Source organism: Chiloscyllium punctatum, chromosome 1, assembly GCF_047496795.1.
Source record: "Chiloscyllium punctatum isolate Juve2018m chromosome 1, sChiPun1.3, whole genome shotgun sequence".
Lineage (NCBI taxonomy): Eukaryota > Metazoa > Chordata > Chondrichthyes > Orectolobiformes > Hemiscylliidae > Chiloscyllium > Chiloscyllium punctatum.
Window position 1 is genome coordinate 76153252 of NC_092739.1, and position 18992 is coordinate 76172243.

Here is an 18992-nt window from a genome sequence, read left to right on the forward strand (position 1 = left end):
TGAGGAAACAAAGGATCATTGTAGGGCCAGTGATGTTAATGAATCTGGAGATGCCCCTATACATAATGTTCTCTTGTATTTCTCTATTGACAGCGGAAGAATGAAAAACATTTGCGGTATCCCTGATCAGATTGAGAGAAATAGAAAAGGAAACACTGAATTCAGGCTGAGCAAAAAGAGAAAATAAAAAGAAATAAAAAAAGGGGATAAGATAATTTCTTTCTGTGGAAAGCTCCAAGAGGCTTGGCTATGACATTTTAATAGCTATTTACCGAGATATAGATTATTTTTATATATACAACTGTCTTTTAGAATACTGTTGTTATTGTGCTAGACATCTCAAAACAGCCTTAAAATAGAAAATGGCACATAGAGTCATAGAGATGTACAGCAACGAAACAGACCCTTTGGTCCAACCCGTGCATGCCGACCAGATATTCTAAATTAATCTTGCCCCATTTGGCAGCACTCGGCCCATACCCTTCTAAACCCTTCCTATTCATATACCCATCCAGATACCTTTTAAGTGCTGTAATTTTACCAGCCCACCATTTCCTGTGGCAACTCATTCCATTAGTGCACCGCCCTCTGTTTGAAAATGTTGCCCCTTAGGTCCGTTTTAAATCTTTCTCCTCTCACCCTAAACCTTTGCCATCTTTGTTTGGACTCCCCTATCCTGGGGAAAATACCTTGTCGATTCACCCTATCCATGCCCATCACGATTTTAAACCTCTATAAGGTCACTATTCTGCCTCCAACACTCCAGGGGAAAAAACCTCAGCCTATTCAGTCTCTCCCTGTAGCTCAAGCTCTCCAGCCCTGGCAAGAGGCCTAGGGGAGAAAGCACATTAGTTTCATAGATTTATCAAGTGAGGCGCAACTTTCTGTAATGAAAAACGTATTTGATACTTTTCTTATTCTTTCACAGTATGTGGGTATCACTCATTAGCTGCTCTTTGGGCAATCATGGAATGCAGGCCTAAGAGTCAAACACGTTACTGTGGGCCTGAGGCCAAATATAGGCCAGACCAAGTAAGGAGGGCAGATTCCCTTCCCTAAATCACAATGATAAATTAGATGTGTTTTTATGACAATGGTTACATGGTCATCATTAGGCTAACTTTTTTGTGGATTTCAGAGTTTTACTGAATTCAAATTCGATCAGTTACCACAGTGGGATTTGAATCCATAGCCCTAGAATATTAGCCTGGGTGTCTGGATTGTTGATTCTAGCACCAATATCATGATAGCACCACCTCCCCACATTCAGTCACTCATCTTGCTAGCTCTCTGTCTACCTTCAATTCATCTCATTATCCCTTCCTCAATTGTACTTTCTGAAAGTAATCATTGAAAACTTTTTACGCTACTTCTGTTCTTGCCTACATATGACAATAAAGTTTAATTTTAAATCTAATCATTTTTGATTATGCAAGCTTTATTTACAGTTCTCTTGCAATGTGACATTGCAATTTTTGTTTGAATCTGAAGCTTAAAAAAATAAGAGTCAGCAATGTAAAAAGCTCCTTCCCAGCCTTATGGCAATACTGAAACCTGAACACCATGGAGAAATTGTGTGAAACTCAATGTGTGAATGTAGTTGAACTTCTCAGCTGCAAATTGAATCTTGAACCACATTGGCTATTGACAGGGCTGCCTGCTTTATAGCCCTAGGAACTGTTCAGTTCCAGACTATAATAGGGACCCCACGAATGGAAAATGGCTGCCTTCCTTCTCTAACACATGGCTCCTCATCAACTTTGCTGAAATGTAGGTTTTGTTCTTCATCCAGTTTCTATTTACACTTCAGCTGCAAAGCAAATCCTGCTTAGAGCAAGACTTACACATGACAGCTAACATTTTCTAGTAAACGCCTCCGTGATTTATTGCTTCAATTTCTCTGCACATTTTGGTAGCAACCTATAAAAACGTCCACGTATTTGAACATACTTGTTTACCCAGCAAGTAATGGATTCCCAGGCAGTATTTTTCCAACAAGTCTCTTTGTCTCATTAATAATTATTGGGCCATGGCAGTTTGATTTGTTGATTCTTGGAGGTCAACTTTAAACATTAGGAGAGGGCAGGCAAAATCAAGGCATTCTGCAATGAGATGGGGATTTTGTCTATTTGTAATTGAGATTCTTTGCCAGCAGCAAGTTGTAGGTACTTTTATGTTCTAAATGAAAGGAAACTGGAGTGCAGCTATTTGTGGGAGATGGAATTCAAAGTAGTAAAAGCTCTTACTACTCACAAATTATAATGAATCTGCAATTTACCCCACTGAGAGTAAACACCAGCTACTTAAGATGATAAATATAATTAACAGAAAAAACACTCCCTAGAGTGGAGGTATCGATTCTATTTTGCTCCTGAAATGCTCTTTGGAAACTCAGGCTGACATCCAATGTCCGATGTCCCCCAGCTAACATAAAACATTTCAAGTTAGTTTCTTTTGTGTCAGTTTGATTTGTGATGCGTGATCACTTCCGTCATTAATAATCCAATAATTAGGCAGTATGTAGTGGCAGTGTGGTGGTAATGTCAATGAATTAAGTAATCCCAGGCTACCACTTTGGGAACTCACTGGACCGGATGATATTTGAATTCAATCATTCCAAAAAAAATCAGGAATAAAACGCTAGCTTAATTTCTTAAGGAAGGAAATCTGCATCACGGAAGAAATTCATTCTCCTCTTCAGGCGGCAAAGGCATCAATGTAGCGACATCTGCTGTGCCCATCTCAGAATCCAAGATATCTTCACCACTTGACAGAGAGGGAGAACCCATGGGTTCCAGAATATTTGGAAAAGCTGTTGAGGAGACCGGCACATTTTGCTCCTGCACTATTTGAGAGTGCGCAGCTTTCATATGGTCAACGTGTTTGTTCAGGACTGTCACACCTACCCAACTTTATATAATCACTGGAGCTGACCTCATGTTGACCATGCCTCTTGCCCATGCAGGTCTACTCCCATGGTCTCTACACTAAACTTTGTCCTGTGAAATAAACTGTCTCTCTTGCTTAGTGGAGGCTTGTGTCCAGCATTGATGTTCCTGATTCTATATCCCCCTCGCTCCCAGGTCTGGAAAGGTCAGATTTAACCTGGTGCAGAATCTTCTCACCATTAGCAACTTTGATGGAACTATCGCTGTAGTTGAATGAGGGATGGTCCTATTATGAAATAGGAACCGGGATAGGTTGATGTTTAGTGAAGCTGTAGGCTGTATCTTTGTCTGCCTTCAAAGTTTGGACAGCTCTTTTTGTCAGGCCATTGGATGATGGATGGTGTGGAGCTGTCCTTATATGTCAAACACCATTCAACTTTAGGAAATACTCAAATTCCCTGATGGTAAACAATCGTCTGTTATCTGTGACCAACACTTCTGGAGTCCATGCATTGTAAAAGATGTGTGCAGATTTTCTATCGCCGTCCTTGTGTTTCACGATTGAACTCAATGTATGTCCAGTCACTTTGAGTGGGCATCCACAGTGATTAAGAACATTGAGCCCATGAAAGGATCTGCATAGCTGATATGTAAGCAAGTCCAAGGTGTATCTGGCCATTTCACAAACGTGGGGAAGCTGCTGGTGGTCCATTTTGTCCTTGTTGGCACTCTGTGCACTGCCCCACAAACACAGCTATGTCTGCATCCAGTCCTGGCCACCAAACATAACATCTCGCCAACAAGATAACCCTACTACCAGGATCTGGCAACGACCTTTACTCTTGCTCCCCATAACAAGTCTGTGATTTGGTTTCTCCAGGTCCAAAAAACTTTCAATTCTGGTTGTGACAGCCCTTTGGTTTTCTCTGTCACCAGCTGATATTGTCAAATGTGATTGGAAGTATGTCCTGAAAATTTAAAACCATTATGGACTCTTCCAGTGACAGTATCACCAGTGATATATCTGCCAGTAGGAGACCGCTCAATGTATCCACATTTGCTACTTGGCTTTCCGGATGGTGTTCAGACTTGTAATTATACACCCTTACTATGAGAGCCCACCACTGAATTCAGCCTGAAGCTACGGGCGGCACTGCCTTATCCTCTTTGAATAGACCTACCAGGGGTTTGTGGTCTGTTATTATTACAAATTTCCACCCATGGAACTTCCAGACACCAAATACGACTGCCAAACCTTCCTTCACTATCTGAGCATATTTACACTCTGCATTTGCCAAAGTCCTGGACACATATACGATTGGGCATTCCTCTCCATTGGGCCACCTATGAGCTAACACTGACTCATCACCATATGGCAAGCATTGCATGTCAATACCAGATCTCACTTGGGATCAGAGTGTGCCAACACCTGAGAAGGTGATAGCTGTTTCTTCACACCCCTGAAAGAAATGGCTTGGCTACCTGACCATTTCCAAGGCTAACCTTTTTTTTAAAAGAGTAGATCCAAAGGTGCCTAGATGGAGGCCAGGTTATGTATGAACTTTCTGTAATAATTCATCAATCCAAGGAAAGACCTAAGCTTTGGTACAGACGTGGGAGCTGGGGCTCCATTTAATACCCTCGCTTTATCTTCCAAAGGGTGTAACCTGGCCTTGTTGACTCGGTAGACTAAGTAGGTCACTTGGGATGCCTGGAACACACATTTTCTCTTTTAAGGAGTACATTGTCTGGGAGAAATATCTAATGAGAATGTCCAAGTTCTCCAAGTGCTCCTTATTGATCTCCTCTGTTATTAACACATCACCTATATAAATGGCGATCTGAGGTAGAGCTTGTAAAATTTTTCCATGGCTGAAAGATTGCACAGGCCGACGATACCCCAAATGGCAGTCATGTATATTGGTACAAACCCTTATGGGAATTAATTGTTGCATACTTCTGGGAATCCTCATCGAACCCCGAGCTTCATGAAGGACATGTCTGTTTCACATATAAATCTTCTGTGTGAGGGACTGGGTATTTATCCAGCTGCAAAAAGTGATTTGCAGTTTGATTAAAATCCCCACATAGATGAATCATCCCCTTGAGCTTCATCATCTATATGGCTGGTGCTGCCCATTCTGCAAACTGCACTGGGTTGATGATTCTTTCACTGTCCTGTCTTTTGATTCCTGCCTCTACCTTTACCTGTAAGGCAAATGGCATTGGGCCGGCCTTGCAGAGTTGTGAAATTGCTTCCTGGTCAACATGCAAGGTGGCCTTGGCTACTTTGATAGTCTGTAGTCCTTCCTGAAAAAATTCAGGGTATTTAGTTAGGACTTCACTAAAGCAGCCATTTTCTAACTGAAAAATATTGAGCCAATCTAGGTGAATATGTCTCAACCAATTTCACCCCATCAAGCTAAAGCCTGAACCTTTTACTACAACCAGTAGAAACTGAATTCAAAAAGAGACCGGAACCAAAGTTGTGCCCTTAATCTAGAAAGATTCCTGGATATTCTCAGTCTAGCATCAACTTCATGATTGGAGTCCAGAGCAAATTTTGTTAAAGACTGTTTCTACGGTCACTGAAATGGCTGTATTTTTTTTTCCCAAACCCCCGCACTATGGCCTAACTGCGGCAGTTCTTCTCCTGTTTATCTTTTTTTTTTACAGTGACAAACACAAGGTGCACGAATCTTTATTTTAAACCACCACACTACCACCTAACTGCGGTAGTGCTTATTTTTTCCCCAACACCCATGGGGTATGTGTGCGTGTAGATGTGAGACACAGTGAAAGACACAAAGTGCACGAATCTTTATTCGATTTCCACCACCAGGAAGATATGAATAACACCCGAGTGGCCAGTGACAAGCACTGCCCTTCAAACCAAAGGGCAATGCTGTGTGAGCAAAACAGTGATGGGGAGAGTAGGGACTAAATCAAAATAGAGTTGGAGGGGGAAATAATGCACTCCACTCCCTGCGGCGCCCACCTCTCCCTGAACGACTCCAGGGTGTTGGTGGACACCGAGTGCTCCTTCTCCAAGGACACCCGGGCCCTAAAATAACCCCGGAAGAGGGGCAGGCAGTCGGCCCTAACGACCCCCTCCACGGCCCGCTGCCTGGACCTGTTGATGGCCAGTTTGGCCAGGCCCAGGAGCAGACCCACGAGGAGGTCTTCGGACCTGCCCTCCCTCCTCCGTACCGGGTGCCCGAAGATCAGGAGTGTGGGACTGAAGTGCAGCCAGAAACAGAGGAGAAGGTTTCTAAGAAAATCAAAAAGGGAGTGCAAACGCCCACACCCAATATATACATGGTCCACGGACTCCACAGCGGCACAGAACAAGCAGTTGGGCTGGGAGTCCGTGAACCATCGCAATCTGCGGTTACAGGGGACTGCTGCGTGCAGCACCCTCCACCCCAGATCCCCGAGAGAAAGGGGGAGGACTCCCGCGTAGAGAGCCCTCCACTGGGGATCCCCACCGCCCGGTGGCAAATGGGCGCGCCAAGGCGTGTCCGGACGGTGGATGAGGGAGAAGAGGTGGACGGTGTGCAGCAGCAGTCGATACAGGGCCTTCCTTTGTATATCCCTTAAGGGGACAAAATTAAAATTCTGGAGGCGGCTCAGGTTGTGGGGCACAGGCTCCTGCGGGAAGTACGGGACCTTGGGGCCAATGTGAAATTCCGTCCGGGCCGGGGTGAGCGCGGACGGGATCCCACCGCACACCTGAGCGTCCTCCAACTGATGCACTACGTCGGGTCCGAGCACCGCTGTTTTAAGGCGTCAGATGGCGGTGGCCACGTACCGGACGTCTACCGCTACCCTGCTAGCTATGTCCTGCGGCAGCGTCCAGCCCAGGCCCCCGGCACCCAGCACGTCCCCGACCCTGGTCGCCCTCGCCGCCACGGCCCTCCCCTCCGACAGCCACTCGAACCCGCGAGTACGGAGGTGCGGATTCCTGAGCAACGGCTCCCTGACGACAGCCGCTACTCCAGCCGGAGGGTAGGCGCGACGCGATTCGACCATGTTCCAGACAGTGATCAGGTCCTGGTAAAAGACAGGCAGCGCCTTGAGGGCGACCTCCAAACCGTCACGGTCGACGAACAAGAGCTGCGTGTCGTAGTTGAGGTTACGCACCTGGCGGAAAAAATACGTCGCCAGGGCGCACCACCTAGGAGGCGGCTCGACGTAAAGGTATCGCCGCAAGGTCTGAAGGCGGAACGTCGCGACCTGGGTGCGGACGCACACCAGCGACTGACCGCCCTCCTCAATAGGGAGACTCAGAACCTGCACGGCGACCCAGTGCATCTTTTTGTCCCAGAAGAAGTCGACCAACGTTCTCTGGATGTCAGCGACAAAGCCAGGAGGAGGGACCAAAGTGACCAGACGGTACCACAGCATGGCGGCCACCAGCTGGTTTATGACCAGCACTCGACTCCTGTAAGATAGCACTCGGAGCAGTCCTGTCCAGCGGCCTAGGCGAGCCGAGACTTTGGCCTCCAGCTCCTGCCAGTTGGCCGGCCAGGATTCCTCAGCCGGGCTGAGGTAGACCCCCAGGTAGAGGAGATGAGTGGTACTCCAGCTGAACCCCCGTAACTCCTCCGGCAGAGAGTCCACCCACCACGGACCGACCAGTAGTCGGTAACACTTGGCCCAGTTGATCCTGGCGGAAGACGCCGCAGAGTACACGGCCTGGCACTTGCGCATCCTCCCCAGGTCAGCCGGATCGGTGAAAGTGAGGAGCACGTCGTCGGCGTAGGCCGAGAGGACCACCCCCGTGCCCGCGCCGCGCAGAACCAGCCCCGACAACCTCCTCCGCAAGAGGCGCAGGAAAGGCTCCACGCACAGGGAATACAGCTGGCCGGACAGGGGGCAGCCTTGACGCACTCCACTCCCGAAGCGAAGGGGCGTCGTCAGGGACCCGTTAACTTTAACCAGACACTCTGCGGCGGCGTACAAAAGTCGGATCCGGGCGACGAACCGCGTCCCGAACCCGAATGCCCGCAGAGTCCCGAGCAGGTACTCGTGATCGACCCTGTCAAACGCCTTCTCCTGGTCGAGAGAGAGGAAGGCGCTCGGCAGACCAGCCCGTCGACAGAAATGGATCAGGTCCCGGACCAGGTGGACGTTGTCGTGTATCCTCCGGCCCGGGACCGTGTAGGACTGGTCCGGGTGAATCATGTGGGCCAGCACGGAAGCCAGGCGAGAAGACAACACCGTGGCGAAGATTTTGTAATCCGTGCTGAGGAGGGAGACCGGACGCCAGTTCTTTAAGGAACGAAGGTCCCCCTTCTTTGGCAGCAGGACGATGACCGCCCTGTGCCAAGAAAGGGGCAGCTGTCCGGCATTTAGACACACCCCCAGGACCTGTGCGTAGTCGTTCCCCAGGACGTCCCAGAACGCCCTGAAGAACTCCACAGTCAGCCCGTCCAGCCCCGGGGTTTTGCCCCTCGAGAGCCGGTCGAGGGCGCCAGTCAGCTCCTCTAAAGTGACGGGAGCGTCGAGCCTTCCGGCGTCCTCCGGGTTGAGCTGCGGCAGGTCCTCCCACAGAACTCTGCGAGCGTCCTCGCTGGACGGATCCGGAGAGAACAGAGCCGTGTAATAGTTTCAGACGTGGGCCCTGACACCCTCCGGATCCGAGACGAGGGACCCGTCGTCGGCCAGCAGCACAAGGAGCTGCTGACGGGTGCCACGCCTTTTTTCCAGCGAGTAGAAGAAGGGGGAGCCGCGGTCCAGGTCCTGCAGGAGCTGGATCTGCGACCTCACGTATGCGCCCCGAGCCCCGACGAGCTGCAGGTCCCGGAGCGCGGCCTTCTTCTCTTCGTACACCCCGCGCAGGGCCGGGTCCGCGTCGGGCTGACCGAGGCGTGACTCCAGGTCGAGCATCTCCCTCTCCAACTCCACGATCCTGGATTTCCGCCTCTTGGTCGACCCCCTCGCGTACTCCTGACAGAAAACGCGGACGTGAGCCTTGCCCACGTCCCACCATAGCCTCAGGGAGGGGAAGCTTCCCCGCTTCCTTCTCCAGCCGGCCCAGAAACGACGAAACGAGTCCCGGAACCGCTCGTCCTCCAGCAGCAGGTTGTTAAAGTGCCAGTACGCGGAGCCGAGCCTGGCGCCGAACGGAAGGAGTTCCGCCCACACCAGGTGATGGTCCGTGCACGACACCTGCCGCGTGGAGGCCTTCGGAAAGCAGGAGGCGTACGCCTGCGAAACGTACAGGCGGTCGATTCTGGACGCTCCGACCCCAGGCCTCACGAAGGTGAAGGCGATGGAGTCGGGATGGAGATTCCGCCAGACGTCCACCAGGTCGAAGGACTTGACCAAGTCCCCCAACCTCTTCCCCGACGCACAGCCAGTGCGGGCACCGCCGTGGTCCCTGCCCTCGAGGACGCAGTTAAAATCTCCCCCGAGGACGACGCACTGGTTCTCGTCGATGGAAGCGAGATGAGCGGACACTTCTTCGAAGAAGCTCGCTTGCCTCAGCCCGGCCAGGGGAGCGTATACGTTCACCAAGTGAAGCACCGCGCCCCCCCAGCCGAACCGTCCGGTGAAGCAAACGGCCTGGCACCGGCTCCCTGACCCCCAAGATCTCCGGCTGAAAATGTGGGGCCAACAGGATAGCCACCCCGCCAGATCTGCGGGTGAGGTGACTCATGTAGACCCCCCCTCGCCACTCCAGGAGCCAGGTGGCTTCGTCTCCCGGGGTAGTGTGGGTCTCTTGCAGGAAGCACACCGCATACCTCCCGTCCTGAAGGACCGAGGGGGTCTGGAATCTGCGCTGTGACTCCCTGCTGCCGTTGATGTTGAGGCTGGCTATAGTCGTCTCCATGTCGGAAGCGTTGTGCTACCACCACCAGTACAGTTTAAAAACAAATACAATTACTGGGAGGACGAGGGAGGGGCACAGGTGTCGCTCGCCCTCACCAGGAGTGCCCCCAGGAAGTTCCTGACTCGCTTTCGCTCATTGGAATTGAGCCCAGGTGCCTGGCGAGCAGTGTGGACCGACCAATAAACTTGTTCAAAAGAGCTCCAGCGGTCGAGCGTCAGTTGGGCTCTATCCCGGCGACCTCGAGTTTCCTCGACAAATTCCCGGAGTTCCTCGAGGGGGATGAGGGGGAGATCGGCGGGGGGCACCTGGGACTCAAAAACGTCACTACAGAGAGTCCGCGTCGTCCCCGGGATCCACCACCGATCCCAAACCCTCCTCCGGGAGGTCACCCTCAGTCGCCGACCCCTCCCCCACCGAGAGGATGGGGGCTGGTCCGGCGCCGCCAACCGGCCTCGAACCCCCGGCGACCCCACCCCCAGGGTCACCGGCGGTACCTTCCTCGGCGCACCCCGTCCCGGAACGCCCCGAGTTCGGGTCGTCGGGCGGCAGGGGCTCGGGGCCCCGCTCCTCTCCCGACACCGGGACGCCTGGCTCCTCGGGGATAGATCGTCCCCCAGAAAAAGGTCATTCCCCAGGGCCAAGGCTCCCGGAAAAACAGTCTGGGAGGGAGGAGCGGGGATAACACCTACCTCCCCTCCGCAACCCAGTAAAGGGTCCTGTGTTGACGCCCGCACCTCGGCCCTCATCGTTGTTATTGGGCAGGTCAGACCGCGGTGCGGGATCGTTGGGGGGTACCGTGGGCCCGTCCCCTGGAGAGGGGCAGCACCGCCGGCACGCTGCAGGACTGTCTCTCCCCTCCAAGGGCCAGCCCCTCTTCCCCAGAGAGACAGGGGGGGATTTATGGGCCTTTCCCTCCCCGCCCGCCTTGGTGGTCATGGGGCCTGAGGCCCCTCCCCCCAGCCTTTCCCAGAATACGATTGGCTGGGGGAAGGCAGGGGGTGTGGCCAGGGTGGGGAGGGTCAGCCGTGTCACTTCCTGCCCCGCCCCTGGTTTATCAGGTGACGGCAGGCGGGGCAGGGGCCCAGTTCCCTCTCTGGGGCCCGGAGACACGGTCGCTGTGGGAGGTTAGGCAGCGGTGCCCCCCCGAGGTTAGTGCCAGGGTGTGGCTGGGTGGGGCGGGGCTCGGGCTCAGGCTCAGGGTCAGGGTCCCCCGGGCCAGGTGTTGCAGTGCCCGGGGCGGGCGTCGCAGCCCCAGGGGTTTCTCCATCGGGGTGGGGGGTAGATGTGGGGTCCGTGGGGTCAGGGTCGGGTACGGGTTCGGGGGTCAGGGTTCCCGCGCCGGGGCGACGCTGGCACGGCCGCAGGGGCATTGTCGTGCTGGGGCGGGGCAGGTCGTGGGCTGGGTGTCGGGGATGGGGATAGGGTGGTCTCCCCGTGGGCGGGCCTGACGCGTCGCGTCTCCTTTAGCGCCTTCCGGCCGGCTGGACGCTCACCCACCTCCCTGCCGGAGGCTGGAGGATCGGAAGCCTCTGGCTCAGGCTCCGGTGCCGGGGCCTGTGGTGTTGACTGTGGGGGTGGGGGTGGGGGAGGGGGAGTGGGTGCAGCGGCACCACTGTCAGCCGTTGGCGAGGGCTGCGCGGCCTTCTGGGTGGGGCAGTTTTTTCTGATGTGCCCCACCTCGCGGCACAGGTGGCACCGCACGCCGTCCGCCGTCCAGAAGGCGCGGTAGGCCGCACCCTCGTGGAGGAGGGTAAAGGAGCCCTCCGTGACCTCCTCCCGGGCCAGGCAAATAAACACCTGGCGACGGAAGGAGTAGATGTGCCGGAGGGCAGGGTCCTTCAGACCGAGCAGGAGCGGTTGGATCCCTGACCGGATCTCCCCCAAGGTGGTGAGGTGGGGGAGAAGGAGCTCGCTGGCAATGAAGGGCGGGACGTTGGAGATCACGACCCTCTGGGCCGTAACCTCCAGAGGGTCGACGGGCAAATGTGTCCCGCCCACAGCGAGCCCCCTCTCCACGGCCAGGTGGACCGCCTGCTCGGTCCTAAGGAAAAATACGGCCTTCCCGTACATTCGGGCCGCAGCGACGATGGCCAGTGGGCCGACCACACTGGCCATGGCCTTGCTGCAGGCCTCGATGGTCATGTTCGGGTGGGGATAGGCCTTGACCCCCAGGCATTCAGTGAGGTGCCTCAAGGGGGTGTGGTTTGCAGCCGGGGCTGGGACAGCCGAGCCTAAGGCAGCGGCTACCCCGGCGTAGGTGCGGCTGGGCCCCGCGACCTTCGGGCTCGCCATATTCTGCTGCTGGATGTTAGGCCCCAGGCAGCAGTGGTGGAGGTGGGCCTCTGGCAGCAGCAGTGGTGAAAATCCTGGGGATGTGCCCAAGGCCAGTCACCCAAGGCGAGTCCCAGGCAGTGACAGTAGAGACTGGCCTCAGGCAACAGCAGCAATTGAAACAGGCCTCAGGCGAGTACCAGGTGGGCCCTCGGTCGTAGTGGTGGGGGGCAGACTTGTTGGGGAAGGCCCCCAAGGCAAGTCCCAGACAGCCCCCAAAATGGAGTCCCAGGCAGCGGTGGTGGAAGGCAGGCGTCTGGCAAGTCCCGGGCAGTTCCTCCAGTCACAGCAGTGGTGGGGGGCAGGCCTGTTGGGAAGGGCCCCCAAGGCGAGTCCCAGGCAGCCCCAAAATGGAGTCCCAGGCAGCGGTGGTGGAAGGCAGGCGTCTGGCAAGTCCCGGGCAGTTCCTCCAGTCACAGCAGTGGTGGGGGGCAGGCCTGTTGGGGAGGGCCCCCAAGGCGAGTCCAGAGCAGCCCCAAAATCGAGTCCCAGGCAGCGGTGGTGGAGACAGGCCTCAGGCAACAGCAGCAGCAGTGGTGGAGGTCCTGGGGAGGGGCCCCAAGGCGAGTCCCAGGCAGCGATGGTGGAGGTAGGCCTCGGGCAGCAGCAGCAATGGAGACAGGCCTCTCCTCAGGCAACAGCAGTGGTGGAGGTCCTGGGGAGGGGCTCCAAGGCAAGCCCCAGGCAGCAGCAGTGAGGCAGGCCCCAAGCAGCAACAGGGACAGTCCCCTTCAAGGAGAGTCCTTGCACGTGCACGCACAGTCACACACTGATTCAATATCCAAAAGGGGGGAAAACACCTGTGTGGCCAGTGACAAGCACTGCCCCTTCGCATCTAGGGCAATGCTGTGTGATCAATCACTCCTGTTCTTATCTGTCAGCCAGGGCTCCCTGATTGGTACTGTTAATCTGGTCCAATCGACAAACTCAAAATCAATGACGTCTGCCTGGCTGTGACCTAGTTACAACCACCACACTGAGATTCTAAACTTTTCCAATTCTAATAATGTGTAGATATCTCACCAAACTATCCTGAACTGGAAGCTTTATTAACCAAGTCCTTTTGATAGTTCTTCCAATTTTGGCACTGTCCTCCAAATGTTAGTAAGGAGGACTTTGCAGGAACAACAGGACTGTTTCTGCATTGTCCTTTCTGCTGTTTCGGTGAATGTCAGCTGATCAGTTCAGTTTCATTTCTTTATAGAGATTGGTACAACTGAGAGGCTTGCCAGACCATTTTAGAGGACAGTTGAGAGTCAACCACATAGCTGTGGGTCTGGAATCACATATAGGCCAGACCAGGTGAGGATGGCAGATTTCCTTCCTTGAAGATCATTAATGAGCCAGTTGTGTTTTTCTGACAATGTTTTCATGGTCATGAGCAGATTCTTATTTTCAGATTTTTAAGAAAATTGAATTCAAGTTTCTCCATCTGCCATGGTGGAATTTGAACCCAGAGTATTATCTGAGTTGCTGGGTTTAATAGTCCAGCGATAATACCACTAGGCTATTGCCTCCCCTGCTGCTGACGTAACACCACCTATTAGGAACTCAACTGTATAAACATCTTCCCATTAACGTGGCAGGGAGTCTGCAGTTACCTGGTTTGGGTACAGATATTTCTCTGACCTTGTTTTTTTTTGTTAAATGAAAACCCTTCATAGAAATTCCCATCTGCCTCTGTTTTGAAATTCAAATGCTTTTTTAAGGATGATGTTTCTATGTAAATTATACATATTTCATCACAACAGGCAAGGTCCTGCAATTAATTTCATCCACTTGGGTGGCACGGTGGCACAGTGGTTAGCACTGTTGCCTCACAGTGCCAGAGACCCGGGTTCAATTCCCACCTCAGGCGACTCTCTGTGTGGAGTTTGCACATTCTCCCCGTGTCTGTGTGGGTTTTCTCCGGCTGCTCCGGTTTCCTCCTACTATCCAAAAATGTGCAGGTTAGGTGAATTGGCCATGCTAAAATTGCCCGTAGTGTTAGGTGAAGGGGTAAATGTAGGAGTATGGGTCTGGGTGGTATACGGTTCGGCAGGTCGGTGTGGACTTGTTGGGCCGAAGGGCCTGTTTCCACACTGTAAGTAATCTGTAATCTATAAAATCACTTCGTTTTCACTAACCACCGCACCCCCCCCCCCCCCCCCCCCAGTGAACTGAATATAATAACACAAATTGTTTCAATTAAGAGATTATGTTTTTGGACGGTGTGTTTAATAGAAAAGATGTTGGAAAGAGTCATGTGACCTGATCTGAAGTCTGATTGCAAATAGCTCTGTGAAGGTTAAAGGTTAAATGGTGACCATCACCATTGTGTTCCTGCTCCAGTGACATAAGGTGTTTAGGTTTGGAGATAATAGCAGCAGTCTTAGAATTTACAATGACTAGACCCTCAGTCTTGCAGAGTTCAAGAAAAGTGTTGAAAATATTGGGTTGTAAACAGGTACTCCTTAACATGTGGGTCTGTTAGCTCAGTTGGCTGTCTGTCTGGTTAGTGATGCTAAGAGCATGCATTCAATTCCTGCATCCAGCTGAGGTTGTAAGAATGTTCCTCATTTTTTTCCTTGCCATCACCTGAGGCACAGTGACCCTCGGGTTAAAATCACTGCCAGTTGTTTCTCTTCAATGCAAGAGTGGGACTAGTGTCATAGAGTCGTATAGCATGGAAACAGACCCTTCGGTCCAATTCATCCATGTTGACCAGATATCCCAACCCAATGTAGTCCCACCTGCTAGCACCTGGCCCATATCCTTCTAAACCCTTCCTATTGATATACACATCCAGATGCCAGCTAAATGTTGCAATTGTACCAGCCTCCACCACTTCCTCTGGCAGCTCATTCCATACACGCACTACCCTCTGCATGAAAAAGTTGCCTCTTATATCTTTCCCTTTTCACCCTAAACCTATGTCCTCTAGTTCTGGACTCCCCCACCCCAGGGAAAAGATCTTGTCTATTTACCCTATCCATGCCCCTCATGATTTTATAAACCTGTATAAAGTCACCCCTCAGCCTCTGACGCTCCAGGGAAACCTCTCCCTATAGCTCAAATCCTCCAACCCTGGCAATATCCTTGTAAATCTTTTCTGAATCCTTTCAAGTTTCACAACATCCTTCCAATAGGAAGGAGACCAGAATTGCATGCAATATTCCAACAGTGGCCTAACCAATGTTCTGACTAAGATGACTTTACCATTTATCTACATCTCAATCACTCTTGGACCATCTTTAGCATTCTCCATGTATTTTCCTTTACTCACTATCACTATCATTCCACTTGCTCCTCCTTCCCCTTGTCAACAGCATAAAAAACATAATTTTACAGCTCCCTTCTGTCCTAAGGAAGAGTCTTTGGACTCAAAGCATTAATTCTGTGGCTCTTTCCAGAGATGATAGCAAGTCCGCTCAGCTTCTCCTGCATTTTCTGTTTATGTAACAATAACTTTTTCTGACTCTTTTGATCAGAATGATTGCTTTGTCTGGGCAAAATTGGTGCTCTGTGTTCCACTCTCCTGATGTCTCTGTTGTTCTGTTTGGCTCTGGGTAACTCGCTCAATTGTTCTCACATCAAATTCACCAAAGATCCTTAAATAGTGCCTTCCAAATTCACAACTACTTCTAACCAGAAGGACATGGAAAGCAAATACATGGGAATACCACCACTTGCAAGTTCCCCTCCAAGCCATTCGCCATCCTGACTTTGAAGCAGATCACTGTTCCTTCCTGTGGCTGGGATTGTCTTCTTAAGGGCATTGCGGGTCTATCCATATCACATGGACTGTAGTGGTTCAAGAAGGCAGCTCACCATCACCTTCTCAAGTTGCACTAGAGACAGGCAATAAATGCTGACTAGCCAGCAACAGCCGCATGCCACCAGTGAATAAAAAAAACTTTGGTCATAAAATTTATTTTGAAGTGCTTCCATACCAGTTGGGTGAACACGTCACATAATTTTCTGTCAGCCATATGAGAATGCAGCAAATCTCTGCAAAATCCAAGAATTCACCCCAGAATTTTCAGATTCACTACAGTACTTCAAGGTAGTTTGCACTATGAAGCATTTTAAAAATTGCCTTACCTGTAACTTGGGTACATGGTTCTTTAGATGGCACAAACTCAGTGCTCATTTTGCAGTTCTTTGTAGAGTGACATGTCAATCTTCAGTGTGAGGATCTCCTATACATGCTGGAGTGTCCCTCCTGATAACTGTGTAGGCTGTGGTAGGAGTTTGTACCAGCAAAAGTGCATTAGCCTTCCGTAGCACTCTTGCAGAGATGACTCATGCTTAATATCTATTTTAGAAGCAATTTAATCTGATTGATAGTCAAAAGATGACTGCATATAACAGATATTAGTTACATTTAGAGTCATTCATCACAACATCTGATTGTTTTTAAACAATAGAATATTATTTTTCATTTTGTAAGATTGAATTATACAGGCACTATTTTAATTCATTATAATGTTTAATCAGAAAGGATAGGATCACTCTCCTGTCAAGCGTGTCAGTGTAAGGCAGTTTGAATACTTGGATAGTTGTCTGACCTTTATTTAAATAACATAAGTTTACATAGAATCTACACTCCATGTTTGACATACAAATTTGAGGGAAATCTTCACAGTAACTCCCAATGAGGACTCACTGAACTGAGGAACTTGAGTTGAGAACAAATTAAATTTGCATTTCTCTAGTGATGCATGTTTACAGTCCAAATCTATCATTTCTCTTAAATTACCCAAATAACGATAATTGGCTCAGAATAAACCAGGCAAACAACTACTCTGGAAACTTGGTTTAAAAATACACGATGAGGTCTTGCTCATTACATGGAAACAGTACTCACGGTTCGATAATCTTTCTGATTCACATTTGCGAATGTTTGTGGTGGGATCATGCATACTTATAGACAGGAGCCATATTGCACTCTGAACTGGAAAGCAAGCATGGAATTATTCTCTTTTCAAGAAAGGTGGGTATTATGATTTACTATCATCAAGGGTGCTGTGATTAAGGAAAAGAAACATAATAATTTCAGAAAAATTAAGTTACATCTGGGAATTTCAGTTGGACGAGATTTATAATCGTCAGCCAGAGAAGTGATAGTTTTGTCAGGTAATCAAAGGAATTTCCCACAAAATGTGGGGCACTTACGAAAGGCTTTACTATATGTCTCAGTGCTGGGCTTAAATCTGGCAATAATTAACACAGTATAAATCAGATTGCAAGTAATGAATCAGCAATTGCCCCTCAGAATTGGTCTTGAATATTCTCATGAGGGTCACAGTTGATTAAATAAAAACATTTTCTTTTAGTTACTCCTCCTGGAACCAAGCCAGAGGAAGAAATAATTGAATCAGGGAAGAGATGAATGTTGCATCAAACACCTCACACGTGACTGCACTGCAATCACCTCAGTGCTTGATGTAAGCTCAGAGCTAACTTTCAATGACTTGGGTTAAGCAGCATCAGTGAAGGGCATTGAACTGGTAAAGATCACTGTAGTCCCACGTTCACATTCAAGACAGACAACTGGCAGTGAGTTTAACCTGACAGTCACCACACCTCAGATGAGGGGCAGGCCTGAGAAGGTGGGACCTTCACAGTGACCTTGTTTCATGCAAGCATTTGAACCCACACCATTGACATCACTGTATTGCAAACCAGATACTGAGGCAACTGAGCTAACCAAGTCATAGCTATGAAATGGTCAAAAATCAAACTTGTACTTCAGTGAACATGCCACTAATGTTTAACAACTTTCTTCAAGTAAATGAGTGACCATTTAAGAAGGAGTGGGTGATGTTACTGATATCACAAGAACTGTTTTTATTTCAACTATTGTGGCTCAGACATGGATTAGATGAAGTGTTGCAGACTAGTGATTTCAGCAGCACTGGTGTTCTACATTTCCTGCTAGAAATGTTGTCGCATGAATACCAGCTGAGGACAAGAGTATATTTCATGACCCCCAGCGTTGTGAGGCAAGTTCCAAACTTTTGTTGTAATCAATTCAAAAGCGTCACCTATTTTTGAAGAAAACTCAAAAACATATACCACAATTGGAATCTCATTCATAGCTGGTATGAACATAAAAGATCAAACCTGTAGTTCACTGTCTCAGCTATGTCTCGTCTCATACACTGGTGCCCAGGTAGCTATTCATCAGTCCACTGCTTGCCCAAACTTCTCCGAAATTACTTGCAACTGTTCTAATGACAGAGACTCCTTATTGAAAATAGTCTAGTGTTTTCCTTTATGGAGCATGTGTAAACATTACCTGTAGACCACATATATACTACAGACAGCCCTGAGCTATCGTTTATGCTTTCACACAAAAATCCATCTTACTCAAATCCATTTACTTCGTTCTAATGAATGTGTAGTATTCAACGCAGTGGAGGTGTAAGCAGACAGATTTTAATGGATGCACATTGAGCATAGAATGACAAAAAGAGGTCTGCAAAGCTTTTTTCTCATTCACTCATCAACGTCAGCGACACTGGTTGGGCCAGTGTTTATTGTCCATTCCTAGTTGTCCTTGAGAAAGTGGTCATGAGCTGTCTGTTGGGACTACTGCAGTCTATCTGGGATAGGTAGACCCACAATGCCATTTGGAAGGGAATTCCAGGATTAGGACCCAGTGGTATTGAAGAAATGGCAATATATTTCCAAATTAGGATGGTGAGTGGCTTGTAGGTGGTGGTGGTGTTCCCATATATCTGCAGAATTTTACCATCCAGATGGCAGTGGTCATGTATTTGGCATGTCATTGCTATACGGCGTTGTGAATTTCTGCAGTGCATCTTGTAGATGGTCCACACTGCTGCTACTGAGCAATGGTGGTGGAGGGAGAGGATGCTTGAAATTATTTTTTGGATAACTTAGTAAAGAGTTGCAACCTGGATACTGGTATTTCAGAAATTGAAGAC

General features: G+C 50.0%; 1 long non-coding RNA gene across 1 annotated transcript in view; it reads right to left on the minus strand.

Annotated features, from left to right (window-relative positions):
• LOC140476519 (uncharacterized) overlaps nt 1-17004 on the minus strand; it is a 37845-nt gene extending 20841 nt beyond the window's left edge. The window contains exons 1-2 of the long non-coding RNA XR_011960500.1: nt 16907-17004; nt 16141-16277 (exon numbers count right to left, since the gene is read on the minus strand). This is a non-coding gene — a long non-coding RNA (uncharacterized lncRNA). The remainder of the gene's footprint in view (nt 1-16140; nt 16278-16906) is intronic.
• Between the last annotated feature and the right edge of the window lie 1988 nt (nt 17005-18992).